Source organism: Trichosurus vulpecula, chromosome 2 (assembly GCF_011100635.1).
Source record: "Trichosurus vulpecula isolate mTriVul1 chromosome 2, mTriVul1.pri, whole genome shotgun sequence".
Classification (NCBI taxonomy): Eukaryota; Metazoa; Chordata; class Mammalia; order Diprotodontia; family Phalangeridae; genus Trichosurus; species Trichosurus vulpecula.
The window spans coordinates 368,442,645-368,459,378 of NC_050574.1; the positions used below are offsets into that span (position 1 = coordinate 368,442,645).

At 38.8% G+C, this 16,734-nt stretch overlaps 1 pseudogene; it reads left to right on the forward strand.

The window, feature by feature from the left end:
• The first annotated feature begins 11,370 nt into the window (after positions 1-11,370).
• On the forward strand, positions 11,371-15,140 carry LOC118840232 (annotated as a pseudogene).
• Positions 15,141-16,734: the final 1,594 nt, after the last annotated feature.

Consider the following 16,734-nt stretch of genomic DNA (forward strand, 5'->3'; position numbering starts at 1 on the left):
TATTTTTTTATAGATTATTGCAGTAATTTGGATTACTGAAAAAGCCTTCTAGTTGGTTTCTCTCTCTCAAGTATCTACCCAATCTAGTCCATCCTCTACTCAATCACTAAAGTGATCTTCCTGAGGTACAGATCTCCCTATTACATCTAAAATAAAAAACAAAATACTCTGGCCTTAAAAAGCCCTTTAGAACCTGGCTCCTTTCTGCCTTTCTAGTTTTCTTATATGTTATTCTCCTCCATGACCTCCTTGTTCTTCCTTGAACAAGACATCCCATCTCCCCGCTTCTTCCATTTGGCTGCCCCCATTCCTGGAATGTTTTCCCTCCTCATCTCCACCTCCTGGTTTCACTAACTTCCATCAAATCTCAGCTAAAATCTCACCTCCTTCAAGAAGTCTTTTCCCTCTGTAATTCTAGCACCTTCTCTCTAAGATTTTCCAATTCATTTTTTGTAAAGAACATCTTGTTTACGTGTTATTTCCCCCATTAGATTGTGAGCTCCTTGAGGACAGGGACTGTTTTTGCTTTTCTTTGTATTCCCAATGCTTAGCACAGTGCTTGGTACAGAGTAGATGCTTAATAAATACCTGATAACTCGACTTGTAAACAGGCAAGTTGCTCTGTCTCTCAATAACTAGGTATCAAGTATTGTTTCATGATTCTGTCCATTTTGGGGTAACATGAACACCACAATTTCTCAGTAAAACTATGTCCTTGTTGGGGGTCTTCAAGATAAACTTGGGCCTCATAGTGCTATTTGTTTCTATCAGACTTCTTCCTAATCACGTGTAGTCTTCCTTCAACTTCTTTGCCAACTTAGGAATGGACTGTTTGGGAGTATTTGCATCACGTACATCTTCTAATACTCCAAGTACAAGTCACTGGTGAGGCATTACTCTGATCCAAACATAATCAAGAAGGTGTAAAGAACTACCAGATATGCGTAGACAGATTCCAAATCTTTCCATCTGTATCTCTTTACATCTCTTGAGTCTGATTCTCCTGTAACATCACAAGTTAGTCTGGTCACAGGTTGAATGCACCTAGTTGTTCTTTACCTGTTGATAGGTTATATGCATGGACTAGAAATGCCATGTGCTGAGTCCACTAGGATCTTTTTCTGGTCTAAGGGCTCGTAACATATTCAATTTGTTGCTGTTCAGTCATGTCCAACTCTTCCTGAGGTTGCATGTTGAACTCCTTTGTTCTCAGAACACATTATTACATTCCTTCCTGAAGTTTCCTTTCTCTCTCTCTCTCTCTCTCTCTCTCTCTCTGTGTGTGTGTATGTGTGTGTGTGTGAAGGAGAACATACAGAAGTCTTCTGTTATTTAAATTTCCTGTCCTTTTTCTCCTCATCATTTGTAGAATTTGTTATTTATCATTGGAATTGTTAAATTTAACCACTATGCATCTTGGGCTTTTGTGATTTTTTTTGTTTTGGTGGCAATTTGTGGATTCTTTTAACTGGCACTTTATTTTCTGTGTTCACAAGTTCTAGGCAGTTTTCTATCATTATTTTTTTTCATTATGGTGTTCAGGTTATTTGACCTTGTTGTGCTCTTCTGGGAGATGTATAATCCTAAAGTTTTCTCTATGCATCCTGTTTTCAAGATCAACATGTTTGCTTATATAGAGATCACATTTTCTTTTAATGTTATTGCTTTTTGCTTCTCTTCTTCCAGATTATTCTTCACTCCTGTGTAACTGAATTCTCAATCAGTTGTCCTTTCTTTTGGTTCTTTGGTGAAGTTTGCTACCATAGGTTCAAGATTTTCTATGCTGCTAATTATTTTTGCTATGTAAGACATATATCCTACTTTCACAATTTTTATTTCTCTATTAAACCATTCAGGGATATCCCTCTGTGGTTCCATGCTCTTTTGGAAATCCATAAGGAGGTGCAATGCATATAGTGCTAGTTTCCTCATCTGGAGTGGTTTGCCATTTCCTTCTCCAGTTCATTTTATAGACAAGGACTGAGGCAAACTGAATTAAGTGATTTGTCCAGGATCACACAGCTAGTAAATGTCTGAGGCCAGATTTGAACTCAGGAAGAAGAGTCTTCCTGACTCCAGGCTTGGCACTCTATCCATTATGCCACCTAGACACCCTATGTTTGGCATCTATGCAAACCGTTAGAATCTTGAGGGACAGATAAAAGTGTTTGTCTCTTTTTTTCTGTCAAAGGAATCTGATAGTGTCCACTATATAAATGCAAGACTGAGAACCACTAGCTACCTAGAAAGTAGCTCAGGGCATCTTGGAACCTTGACATAATATATTGGTCTATGGTAGTTCTTTTGTTAAAATGTTTGGTCATGTAGACATAGTCTATTCTTTTGGAAGTCATTCCCTATTGATGATACATAGATCCTGCTGGATTCTGTGAAGACACTAGTGACCAGAAGTTCTTTAAGATGGTTTCTGAGGACCTCTATTGAAGATAAATAAATTTTCCTAAATAGTTCTCTTAAAAGCCAGGAATTGGTGATCTGGATTTTCCCACATCACACTCAAACTTTGAGAATATATCTGTCTTCTTGCTGAGCTTCTGTCTCAACCATTCCTTCTATTTTTTATGGTACTGGAGAATCACAAAATTTAAAGTTCTCAGGACTTATATCTGAATATGAAAAACTAGCACCCTCACAACATTCACTGCGAAAGTTGCCTTTTGGCCTTTGTGCAGGCTCCCTCATGATAAAGAATGCAAATATTTTGTCTCAGCTTGCTGTCTATACTATCCTGCCTGAACTGGCTGGAATTGGTTCTGATTGGTGCTGATTCCAGCCACTGTTGGTAGACATGGATGTACCAGAGATGGTATTCACCTTCCTTTTAGCATAAATTGTTACACCCAAATTGAAGCCCACCATTAATCCCTTTTATATTCTTGTCTTTGTCTCTGCCCTACACCCTGAAATGGCTTGAAACTGCTTAAGGCATAATTCTGGGTATTGCCCAAGGCTAATCCCCTGACCCCGCCCCCCCTTCCTCATGATTCAGCATTCTATATATTCTCTCTACATCAGCATTATGTGCAAGGATCAGTTGCTAGGGTAAGGTATAAGTTTATTTTACGGAGAAACTCCCCCGGTTGCCAAATAGCCCCACACCCTGGATTATAGTGCAGCTATTCTGCTGACCAAGCTAGGTCCCTTCACTCAGACCATAGCTGATTAAGTAGGGGTTATTTTCTGGGAAATTCCACCCTGAACCCTCCACCCAGTTATAGGAAACCAATCATGACCTAAGAGGGCCACCCATTCTAGGAAGCTGACCACCCTGTGTCACAGGATGGTAGCACCCCTGAATCTTGCCATATTCCCAAATTAACTCTAAGCTGATGAATCCAACCAATGGCTGATCTTTGCTTCTGTAAGTCATTGCTTCTGCTAGCGACCCTCCCTAATTGTGTAATTGTGGTTTTCGCCTTTATAAGCCTGTAAGTCCCTCAGTTCGGGACTGCCTGATTTGAGTGTACTTTGGGTATGTACTCCAGGTAGTCGCATGCTTGGCCAATAAATCCACACCTAAATTTACCTTGAACCCAGGTCTTCTTTCGCTGTTATTTTCTGCACGACAAAATAACTTACTAGAAAAATTTAAAGCTCAGTCAAATGTATTCCAGAAAATGATAATCCCTGTCACTTAGTCCTCCAAGTCAAAGCCCTTTCAAAAGCTATAAAGATACTTTCTTTATATGTCTTTCATAAAATAACTGGGAAATGATAGTTACTTGAGAACTGCTATCCAAGAAAGCAAAGGAGCCCACATTCTCAATTTTCACCATTACTTCTGTATGGAATCCCATGATTCCAGATTCAATAGACCCATAAGGAATGAAAAACGAAAATATTTTTACTGTCAGTCAGTGAGTCAGTCAGTCAACAAGTATGCTTTTATTATATGCCAGGCACTTGGAATCCAAGATGACTCCCTTTCCTGACCCTATATTTATTTCCTCATGCTCCGTATTTGGAAGTCAGTCTCCCTCACACCAACTCAGAATTTTCTCAGGTACTGGTACCAATCATGTGTCCTTTCAGGTTACAGGTACAGCACACTACAGTTCTGCTTTCCCATCAGAATTCTGATGGTGATGTTTATGCATTGGGACATCATGGCCTCCATTCTCTTGGTTCTTTATCTTTCTAAGAAGAATAGTTTTGCTTACTTTTCCATCTCACCAGATTTGTGGAAGATCTTGGTATTTCTGACACTGTTAGCTGTCTGTCATCTTGTTACTGGTGGTGGAAAGGCCCACAGAACTTCAGGTAGAGGTCATAGTTCAATTTAACGAAGTTCAAATCTCTACTAAATTTAAAGTGTGGCAGTCCCAAACTCCTCATGTGCTTTGCCACATTTGCTCAATGTAATTTCCTTATATATGTTTCCAATGAACTGTCATAAACTTGCCGTAGGGAGAACAGCCCCAGCCTGAGAGGGCAGAGAACGGGTATGTCTGAACCCACCTGAAGACGTAGGAAGGGTACTATAACCCTTGTCTTCCCATTAAAAAAGTGTTGATAGTTTGGGTTATGACACTCAAAAATTAATCCTTTCTGGCTCTCCAGAAAGTGTCAAACCTAGTGAGAAAATATTGTAGGAAGACAGACATGATGAGGTTTATCCTACATGATCATGACTATCCTCTAATGATTTTGTTCATGTGAGACTTGACACCTCAATGAGAATAGAAGGTCATCAAAGGCAGGTGCTATATCTTCTGTTTTGTGGCAGGGTTGGAGTGGGGTGAGTGGGTTTTCGTATCCCCCATTACCCTGAAATATGACTTCTTAGTAACTAAAAAAGATGGAACAAGATACTCTTATCTTCTGACTCTGGGCATTTTCACTAGTTGCTTTTTATTCCTGGAACTCTCTTCCTCTCATCCCTGACTTCTCCTGGATTCCTTCAAGTCCCAACTAAAATCCCATTTTCTACAGGCAGCCTTTCTCAATCCTCCTTAGTTTTCATGACTTCTCTCTATTTATAATTTTCAATTTATCTTGAATACAGTTTATTTGTACATTGGTGTTTGCATGTTGTCTTTCCCATTAGTCTGTGTGCTCCTTAAAGACAAGGACAGTCTTTTCTATTTTGTGTGTCCCCAGAGCTTAGTACAGTATCTGGAACACAGCCGATACTGAATAAATGTTTATTGACCAACTGATTATTTCAACCCCTTTTCCTTTCTACTCTTAGTCACACTTCTATGCATTGGGGGATATGAAAAAAAAGTCTGAAATAAAAGTTACAGTATCTGCCCTTTAGGAATTTAGACTCTTGATGAAGAAACAAAGACTTATATGAACAAAGCCATTAGAGAATTAAAAACAAATGCACAATCATATAGTATAAATCTATATATAAGAACAGAGGGATAAAATAAAGGAATGAAGTGGGATTAAATCAGAGGAGGCTTCTTGAAGGAGGTGTGTCTTCATTTCTTGCTATGCCTTCCTGAGTCTCTTGGACTTTTTCTACAATACCCTAGAAACCTCTTCACTCTAGAAGCTCACTCTAGCCCTGAACCCTACACATCATGAGTACCCCACCCTAAGGTGTCTCCCTCTGATTGGCTGGTTCCTCCCAGAACTTCCATTTTAAGAAAGCCCAGACCAGCCATGTCTTTATTCCTCTCCAGGTTGCACTCCTGACTCTTGGTTAAATCTCACTGTCCTGGGTACGTACCTTCATCTCTACCCTTCAACCTTTTTTTCAGATTGCTTTTATGTATTGTCCTTGAGAATGTGAGCTCCTTGAGGACAGTTATTTTTTTCTTCTTGTCTTTGTGTTGCCAGCACTTAGCACAGAGCATGCATGTGATAAGCACTTAAATGCTTGTTGACTTGACCTGATAACTGAAACAAAGTGATAGATATGGAGGCATGCCAACAGATGCTAGAGGTTTTTCTCTGACAAAGAAAAGAGTTCTATGTGGCACACTGTCCAATTGCAAATACATTTTCAATACACATCAGTTTACAAAACGCATGTGAAGAAAGGAAAGCATGTCCAGAGCCCAAAGGACTAGGATGATACTCTTCTTTTGGTTCAGTTACTCTCCAAGACCCCCTTCCAACTCTAGGGGTGCACCCTAGTTTCAAGTGGAGCACATACCACAAGCAGGTAGTGAATGTGAAGTAGTCTATGTAGTCAAGAGAGCTTCTACCTTTTCTACTCCCACAGAAATAAACTGAGAGCTCCTTTAACTAGCCACATGCAAACATTTGACCACCATAGATCATTCCAGAGCAAACAGGGCTGTGTTAGATACACAAGCAGCCCTGATCATCCTACCACACAGTGGGAGAACATTCCAGGCGCATAAGCAAAAGGAGATGGAGGTAGAATGGGAATATGTGAAGTTTGTGTGGGGAGGGGGTGGGGGGAAGGGGGGTGGTAAGAAGATGGACCTGGCTAGAGCTAAGAAATCACAAGGAGCAGGAGAAGAGCCTTTGGAAGTCTCTGGGAAAAATGAGAAAAGGAGAGTACACATAATTAAGGCACCCAGAGGGGGTTTAGACTTGATTAAAAATTCTAATAAGGAGCCCCTGAAGGTTCTAAAGCAGGTGAGTGACCCTTGAGCAAGATTATTCTGTCAGATATAAGCAGAATGGCCTGGAGCAGACAGACTACTACAGATACCTCATTATTTTCTTTCCCTTTGACTACTGAATCCTTAGTGAGTAGCCAAACATAATATTGGTATGCTGAAGTTCCTGTCAGGGCAGGCCTTGTGAGTAGGTGGCATATATGGCTACTTATGTAGTGAGGTTTCAGAAATATTGAAAAAGTTCCTTGCCCTAAAAATACCTTCTCCATTTGGCTCACTACTGTCTTAAATTCCAAAATTAAAACTTCATTGCTTTAGTTTAAGCCATGCAGGTAGAATGCAAAAACCTTGAGAAGAAATAATAAACCAACTTCCATGTTGTGAAAAGTACCAGCTGAGCCCAGGTCCTCAGAATAAGCTCCTATTATCAATGAAGAACAGAACCATATGAAGCAACAGAACTAAAGAAAAACACCTCCATCCATGGAATGGAGTTCCTCCATCCCATAATGGACTGCTCAGGAAGACAAGGTCTGAAACAAAGACCACTCCATGGGTCAAGATCTCCTGGTAAGTGATGATATAAGGAAACTAGGCCAAAGCCAATGCAAAAGGAGTCTCAAGAGACCAGACTAAAGCCAGTTTGATCTTGGGACAGCCCACTCTAGGGGCCAAGGGCTGAAAGCTTGGGCATTCAGTAGGTGACACCATATAACAAGGGACAAAGCCAGCTGAAATCAAGGTTGGGGGATTCCCTGAGAGATAGCTGCAAACAATATCTGTGGGTGGGCCTTGGTTCCAACAAAGCAGCCTATTCTAGGTCCCAGACCAGGACTGTGGAAGAAAGGCCCATCCCTAGGCAGTTTCCCATCTTAGAAATATAGTGGAGGAGGCAGGATTGAAACCTAACCACACCATCTAGTACTGGGATAGAACAACAGCTTTCTTTTTCTTTCTTTTTTTTAATCTCCATTGTTTAAAATTTTTTTTTATTCATTTTGAACTTAAATACGAAAAGAGAGAGAAAAAGAACATTTCCATGTACACAGTAGAACATGAATTTCCTTTTCAGACTATTTACTTTTTTTAAACTATGTAATAAATACTACCCATTGTTTTTATAGCTACCCTGGTTTTCTATATATCTTTCTAAGTTTTCTTTTGTTTTCTTCTGTGTGCTTTTTTCCTCCCTCTCTCCCCACCCAGTACAACAGTTTTCAGACCAGCTTTCAGACTTGTCTCTTGGAGACAAGACTTAATTAATCCGAGTACAACATCATCCCATTCCAGACCTGGGCCTACCCACTCTACCCAGAAGTTCAGGAAGAGACAGATCTTGACTTTGGCACAAAGTTCCAAATCAGGAACTGAAAATGAAGGCATGAGCAAAAGGAAGAGAACAAGTAATACAATAAAGAAGCACTATGAGTTACATAAAGATAAAAATCCCAGATAAAAGAATTAACTCTGAAATAATCATAAGTAGAACCACAGGAAAAAAGAGTGCATTGGCCACACAGACTCCTTGAGTGTATGTAAGAAAAGAAGGAAGAGTTGAAATAAATGTAAAGAAATGAAATTAGAACACTTGGAAAGAGAATAAACATCTTAGAGCAGAATGTGGTCAGTCTTATTCTAATAATGGACATATGGAGAATGGAAGAAATACAACTCAATGATTTAATAAGGTAAGAAGAAATATTACAATTTTGTTAGAAGACTGAAAAATGAGAAAAATAACAGATATCTATTATAGAAAACTTCCTTGGGAGACAGTACAATAAGAGATAATTTAGAGCTAGTGAGGGTCTTGGCAAGGGTAGGCCTGGAGTCAAGAAGACCTGAGTTCAAATCTAGCCTCAGATACTTACTAGCTACGTGATGCTGGGCAAGTCATTTAACTTTTGTTTGCCTCAGTTTCCTGAACTATAAAATAGGGATAAGAATAGTGTTTACCTCCCAGAGCTGGTGTGAGAATCAAAGGGGATAATATTTGTATAGCACTTAGCACAGTGTAGATGTAGCACAAGTAGATGCTTGTTTCTTTCCTTCCTCCCCAACATACTCCAGGAACCCATAACCAAAAAAAAAAAAGCAGATTTTTTTTTAAATTGTAAAACAAAACTTCCCAGAACTATTAGAGCCAGAGGACAAAGTAAAAATAGAATCAATTGAACTTGATCACCTACTGAAAGAAATTCCAAATTAAACACATTAAAAATGTTACAGACAAAAATCAGAGTTCCCAGGTGAAAGAAAAAAATATTGTAACTAGTCAGAAAAAAAGAGATCAAGTACCAACAAGTTACATTCAGGACCACACAAGACTACACAGCATCAAATATAAAGAATCTTGGAACATCTTGGAATTGGATACCTGAAAAGGGAAATAAAAAAGACTTGCAACCAAAAATAGCAATCTACAAAAGCATCTAATTCTATAAAGGTCCTTTCATAGAATAGAGGATTTTAAAAAACATTCCTATTGAGAAAGTCAGAGCCAGATAGAATCTTTAGTCTTTGAAATGCAAACAGAGGAGTCAGGAAGAACTTGGGTAAATATATTTGAGTAACTTGAAAAGGCTAAATGATGATAGATGGAATGCTCATGACCAAATAGTGAGAAAAAAGACAACTAAAATTCCACTGTTTTTTTTAACAGTCAAAGAACGAGTCAAGAAAGACAAACTCAGCCTGGGTAGAGTTTTGTGCTGATTTGAGAATAAAGAATTAGGGTGGGAAAAGAAATATATGCAAGAAGAAACAAGGCAAAAGAGGGGGGAATTTACCTTTTTTTCATAATTAGAACTTCATCAGAAAAATAAACAAACATCAAGATAGGAGTGGGGAGAGCAGCCATCTCATGAACATTACTCTTTTTAAAAATTATTTTTAAAAATTTAGCATTTTATTTTCCTGCAGTAACATGTAAAAACAATTTCCAACATTCATTTTAAAAACAGAATTCCAAATCCTCTCCCTCCCTATCCACTCTCATTGAGAAGGCAAGCAAGTTGATACAGATCATACATGAGTAGTAGACTAAGTTGGGCTGGATAAGGAAAGGAAAGACAAAGAAGATAGAATCAGATCATTCCAATTATGGATTGCTAGCAATGCTTCCACTCCGTTTCTTTTGTCAATTTTTTCCCTTTGTAAAAGGAGGAGGGTGTCAAAGAAAGGAAACCTTTTTTTAATAGGTTGTGATGAAACGAAAACACAACAATTGTAACCATGAACTATTTACAAAATGGAAGAGGGTATCAGAGTGGATTAGATAGCAGAATGCAAAAAAACAAAAATGTCCACAAGAAACACACCTGAACCATAAAGATTCAGAAAATGTAAACATCCTACCCCACTTAGAATAACTCCTCTGTCATAAGGATCATGCCTACTGCACTCTGTCATCTCCCATATTATCTTCATCTCCCTCTTACTAGAACCCTGAATTCCTAGCACAGTATACCTTGAACTCCTTGAGTACCCTCTGGGTACACTGACTCATCATAGGGGCTTTTGCCTTATCTTGCTAGATACTGTCTTTCCCCATTAGAATGTAAACTCCTTGAACAATTTATGCAATAATAATATTGTAAAGATAACTTTGAAAGACTTAGGAACTCTGATTAATATAATGAAAAATCACAAATCCAAAGGTCTCATTATGAAACATTCTATCCATCTCTAGATAGAGAACTGATGACCTCAAGTACATATTGAAACATATTTCTTTCTTTGTAGGGGGGCAGACAGGTAGGGGGATCCCTAGTAAGGGAATTTATTTCACTTGACATAAATATCTGCAACAGTTTTTTTTTATCATCTCAATGGGTGAGGGAGGGGGAAATGGGAAGGAGGGAATTCAGAACTGAAAAATAAAATAAAATTGAATTTTCAAAAAGAGTGTAAACTACTTAAGGAAATAAACTATCTTGCTTATTTATATTTGTATCTTTAGCACCTAGAACAGTACCTGGTATATAATAAATACTTTATGTAAATAACAAGATGTTCTATATATTCCCTGATAACTTTATTAGATGAGAATACCTCTACTGAAAGTCATTAAACTAGGTATGGAGAAGTCTTTAATCAATTTGGAAGGAGTGCAAGTCACTGGATAAAATGAAATACTTTTACAAAGGAAATGTATTGGAATTAGTTGAGATAGTTAGGTTTGTGGGGCTTCGATAAAACTGCAAGCCTAGTAGACTCAGTAATTCCAGTGATGGGTCAGCCTGGAGAGAGTAGCTTCAGCCATTCCCTGAGAGGGAATCACTTGTGGAGTGGGTGGGTAGAGAAAGTCTTGTTCCAGCCTTGACCAGAGGATGACCCCTGAATTTTGAAAGATTAGAAGAGGACTTCCCATAGCCTTCTTAGAAGTGTCCCCAGGAGGCTCGTGGTAGTGTAGGAATTGAGAGCCAAGAAGAAACTGAGGAAAATTAGCTTCATGATTCTACAAGGAGCCTAGCAGAAGGCTAGACCATACTCAAAGGGAAATTCATGAGAATTCCATGAAGAGGCTGAAAGGACTTTGAGCAAATAGGAATGGTGAGCTGCCCCTTTCTTTGCCAGATATTCTCTCTTACCTTGAATCCACTTTTCCCTAGGCTGGTCTGGGATAATGTTCATACCAACTTAGCAAATATATGCTTTTAAAAGCTAATTGAGGCAGCTGGGCTGCAAGGACCTCAGCAGTGGTGGCAGCCTGGGGGAACTGAATGGTTTTACCAGTGGGGTTCCAGGTCCACCCTTCCCTCAGTCACATCAGCCACCACCACTTCCTTCTTTTCTCTTGGCCATGGTGTTCACGTTCACTGCCTTCTGCTACATGCTGGTGCTTCTGCTACTAATGCCATGCTCATCTTCCCATCTGGCACATTATAGCATTTGATGAATTGAAGACTGATTACAAGAATCCTATAGACCAGTGCTTCTTAATCTGTGGGGTGTGATCCCATATGGGGTCAGGAAAAATTTGGCAACTGTAAAACGTTTCTGAACTCGCACCCACCAAAAATTAATTAAAAATCAAATTTGTAATGAATCTGAGGTGTTTCTGGCAGTGCTAAAACTTTACTGCAGCCTTGGTTCTGAACACCAAACACAAGCTTTGCACTGCACATGCCTTCAGGACACGCAATGCCAATGAACACTGCCGAAACCAAAAAAAGGGTAGTGAGAGGAAAAAGATTAAGAAGCCCTCCAGTACAGAACAATGTAGGGGGTGGAGCCAAGATGGAGGCTGGAAAGCAGGGACTTGCTTAAGGTCTCCCCCAAATCCCTCCAAACACCTGTAAAAATTGGCTCTGAACAAGTTCTAGAGCTGTGGAACCCACAAAATAGCAGAGGGAAGCAGGTCTCCAGCCCAGAACGGCTTGGATAGTTGCTGGGAAGGATCTATCTCATGTGCTGGGAGCAGAGCACAACCCACCATGGGCTGTACCAGGACCAACCAGACTCAGGGTTGGGCGGAGCAGGCCATAGGGCCTTGAATCACTGAGCTGTGGCAGTAACCAGACTTCTCAACCCAAAAATGCCAGACAATGGAGCAGGTTAGTGGGAAAACTGCTAGATCAGGGTGAAAGGTCTGGCCCCAGCCTTGGGGGCTTGGGAGGTGGTGCTGCATGGTGGTTGCAGCAGCAAGAAGCTCCTGTGGCTGCTTCCAGAGCTCCAGCTACAGTTGCTTCCAGCCCCAGGCCCACCTGGTAGGAGGAATCAAGCAGTGGATCAGAGCAGGAGTACAGGGAGCACTTTGCTGGCACAGAGGCAAGGTTCTCTTGCTTTGTCCTGCTTGGATTTTGGTCTTGGTCCTGGCTGGCAGTTCTTGGGGGTGGAGGAGCACTGGTGTGGTAGAGCTTGTGGTGACAGTGGAGTAGAAGTAGCTCTGAAAACAGCAGCACAGCCACTAAAGCTTGGGACAAAGTACTCTCTACTCTACAAGCAGTCATACCCTGAAAAAAAGTTCAAGGATCAAGTAGTTGGCTGACAACATGAACAGGCAGCGAAAATGGACTCAGACAATAGAATCTTTTTGGTGATGAAGAAGATCAAAACATATAGCCAGAAGAAGTCAACAAAGTCATACAGCCTACATCAGAAGCCTCCAAGAAAAATATGAATTAGTCTCAGGCCATGGAAGGGCTCAAAAAGGATTTGGAAAGGCAAGTAAGAGAAGTAGAGGAAAAATTGGGAAGAGAAATGAGAGTGATGCAAGAAAACCATGAAAAACAAGTCAACAACTTGCTAAAGGAGACCCAAAAAACATTGAAGAAAATAATACCTTAAAAAATAGACTAACCCAAATGGCAAAAGAGCTCCAAAAAGTCAATGAGGAGAAAATGCCTTGAAAGGCAGAATTAGCCAAATAGAAAAGGAGGTCCAAAAGACCACTGAAGAAAATATTAGCTTAAAAATTAGACTGGAGCAAGTGGAAGCTAGTGACTTGATGAGAAATCAAGAAATTATAAAAGAGAACCAAAGAAATGAAAAAACTGGAAGACAATGTGAAATCTCATTGGAAAAACCACTGACCTGGAAAATAGATCCAGGAGAGATAATTTAAAAATTATTGGACTACCTGAAAGCCATGATCAAAAAAACAGCCTAGACATCATCTTTCAAGAAATCAGCAAGGAAAACTGCCTTGATATTCTAGAGCCAGAGGGTAAAATAGAGATTGAAAGAATTCACTGATCGCCTCTTGAAAAAGATCCCAAAAAAGAAAACTCCTAGGAATACTGTCACCAAATTCCAGAGTTCCCAGGTCAAGGAGAAAATACTGCAAGCAGCCAGAAAGAAACAATTTGAGTATTGTGGAAACACAATCAGAATAACACAAGATCTAGCAGCTTCCACACTAAGGGATTGAAGGGCTTGGAATATGATATTCCAGAGGTCAAAGGAGCTAGGATTAAAACCAAGAATCACCTACCCAGCAAAACTGAGTATCATGCTCCAAGGCAAAATATGGATTTTCAATAAAATAGAGGACTTTCAAGCTTTCTCAATGAAAAGACTAGAGCTGAATAGAAAATTTAACTTTCAAATACAAGAATCAAGAGAAGCATGAAAAGGTAAACAAGAAAGAGAAATCATAAGGGACTTGCTAAAGATGAACTTTGAAATACTGACTCATAAACTAGCTGTAGAGATCAAGTGCTTTTGTTTACATTCCTACACGGAAAGATGGTGTGTGTAATTCATGAGACCTTTCTCAGCATTAGAGTAGTTGAAGGGAATACACACACACACACACACACACACACACACACACACGCACACACACACACACACACACAGTGGGCACAGGGTGAGCTGAATATGAAGATGAAGGGATGATATCTAAAAATTAAGTAAAATTAAGCAGTGAGAGAGGAATATATTAAGAGAGGGAGAAAGGGAGAAAGAGAATGGGGTAAATTATCTCACATAAAAGTGGCAAGAAAAAGCAGTTCTGTTGGAAGGGAAGAGGGAGCAGGTGAGGGGGAATGAGTGAATCTTACTCTCATCAGATTCGACTTGAGGAGGAAATAACATACACACTCAACTGGATATCTTACCCCTCAGGAAAGTAGGGGTAAGGGGATAAGAAAAGGGGGATGATGGAAGGGAGGGCAGATAGGGGAAGAGGTAATCCAAAGCAAACACTTTTGAAAAGGGAGAGGTTCAAGGGAGAAAATTGAATAAAGGGGGACAGGATAGGATGGATGGAAATATAGTTAGTCTTTCACAACATGATTATTATGGAAGTGTTTTGCATAATGATATATGTGTGGCCTATGTTGAATTGCTTGCCTTCTTGGGAAGGGTGGGTGGGGAAGGAAGAGGGGAGAGAATTTGGAACTCAAAGTTCTAAAAGTGGATGCTGAAAAAAAAGTTGTTTTTGCATGCAACTGGGAAATAAGATATACAGGCAATGGGGTATGGAAATCGATCTTGCCCTACAAGAAAGTAAGGGGAAAAGGGATGGGGGTGGGGATTGGGGTGACAGAAGGGAGGGCTGACAGGGGAATGGGGCAATCAGAATGTATGCCACCTTGGAGTGGGAGGGAGGGTAGAAAAGGGGAGAAAATTTGTAACTCAAAATCTTGTGGAAATCAATGTTGAAAGTTAAAAATATTAAATAATAAAATATGAAAGAAAAACAAAAGATAAAAACAAAAGAACAAACTCATTGTTTAAATAGTAACAACTATTGTAATTTTTTGTAAAATATAAGTATATATAATAATAGCATGTATATAATTAAAAATAAGAACAATGTAATACACTCAATCCTCTTGTACTTCCAGAATATCTCATCCATGATTTCTTCTGTATCATGTTTCTCTGTGCAACAGAGTAGCTTACACTGGGTGTCAATATATGCCACTCTTGCTATATCATATTTGATGGTATATGAGTTGACCAGTGATAAGTGGACCAGGGCTCTATGATCCTACAACTATCAAGAATGCTGATATTCTAGCATACTGTCAGAAAGAAGGATGGTGCAAATTAGCTTTTTACCTATCTTTTTAAAATTATTATTACCTATATGGCATAATTTATATTTTGGTGTGCTCTTAAGATGACAGATTCAGTCCAGTTAAGTGCAAACAAAAGCCACAAAGTGAAAGGATTCTATCCAACAGGAACCTGTTTCCAAGATTAGCTTATGTAGTATGATCAGTTACTTAAAAAAAAAAGACTCCTTATTTTTGAAATGTTTCCACATTTTTGTTTGTGGAAAGACTGTTTTCATATGTTATGCTTAGACAAAGAAATTAAATGGAATTATGTATAAATGAATGTAAAAGGATCACCTCTGGTTTCTACAGGTTTGAACTTGTACTCCCTAGGAACAGCCATAATTTTCTGAATAATGGTATCAATTACTGACTGTCCGTAGTCTGCTGGAAGTTTTTGTTTACGGGAGCTTGTAGTAGCTTATTTTGGTTTTACTGAAATACTGACTCATAAACTAGCTGCAGAGAACAAGTGCTTTTGAAGGACTGAAAATTTTGTATATGTGACCTTGTGGGAAGCCTTATAGGTTTCTTCATATGTCATGTGGAAGATTACATGTATATAAATATATATATATATACATATATATGTGTGTGTGTATGTATATTCTTAACATTTGAATATTAGCCTTATATATTGCATGACGTAGGAATTTCTCATCATAGTTCCATAAAATTCACAACTTTAATTCTTAAGCATAAGTGAACCTTTAAGAATATATACTAAATTATGGAATGCATTTAAACTTAATGCTTTCATTTGTAGCAGTCACTTAGTAAGAAATTCGGTATTCTAATTATTGTTACAATCGAGTAATAAAAGATATTCTTAAGGACTTGCAAGTTATACCTTAGATGTTCAGAACAGAAAATGAGAGAGAACATTGTGTAACTACCCTGCTGTTCCTTAGTGTAATACAATAAAAATCTAAAATTTTAAAAAAATCTTATTGATTCTATGGCTAAATGAGATAAAGTAGTAATCAGTGAGGGGGAGGTACACATTGGTGGGGGCTTGTGAGCAAAAGCATTAGAAGTTCTAGTCACTCATTGAATCCCATGAGAATAAGACAGTTGCCCTCTGGTGACCCAGCCTCCCAACATGAAAGGGGTTTCAGATAGTATCCCCAGAGCCTGTATTACACAGAATTAAAATGAGGAGCTTAACCTTTTTTTCAATATGCATTTTATTTTATTTTTAAAACTAATTAATTAATTTTTAGTTTTCAACGTTCACTTCCATAAGATTTTGAATTCCAAATTTTCTACCCCTCCCTCCCCTTCCCCCACCCCAAGATGTCATATAATTTGATATACGTTCTACATATACATTCATATTAAACATATTTTCACATTAGTCATGTTATAAAGAATTAAAACCAAGTGTCACTGTACACAGTAACAGCAACATTATGTGATGACCAACTTTGATAGATTTAGCTCTTCTCAGCAACACAACAATCTAAGACAATTCCAAAAGACTCTTGATGGAAAATTCTATCCACATCCAGAGAAACAACCATGGATTCTAAATGAAGATTGAAGTATACTATTTTCTCTCTTTTTAGTTTTTTCTTTCTCATGATTTCCCCTTTTGTTCTGATTCTTCTTCCACAACATGACTAATGTGGAAATATATGTAATATAATTGTACA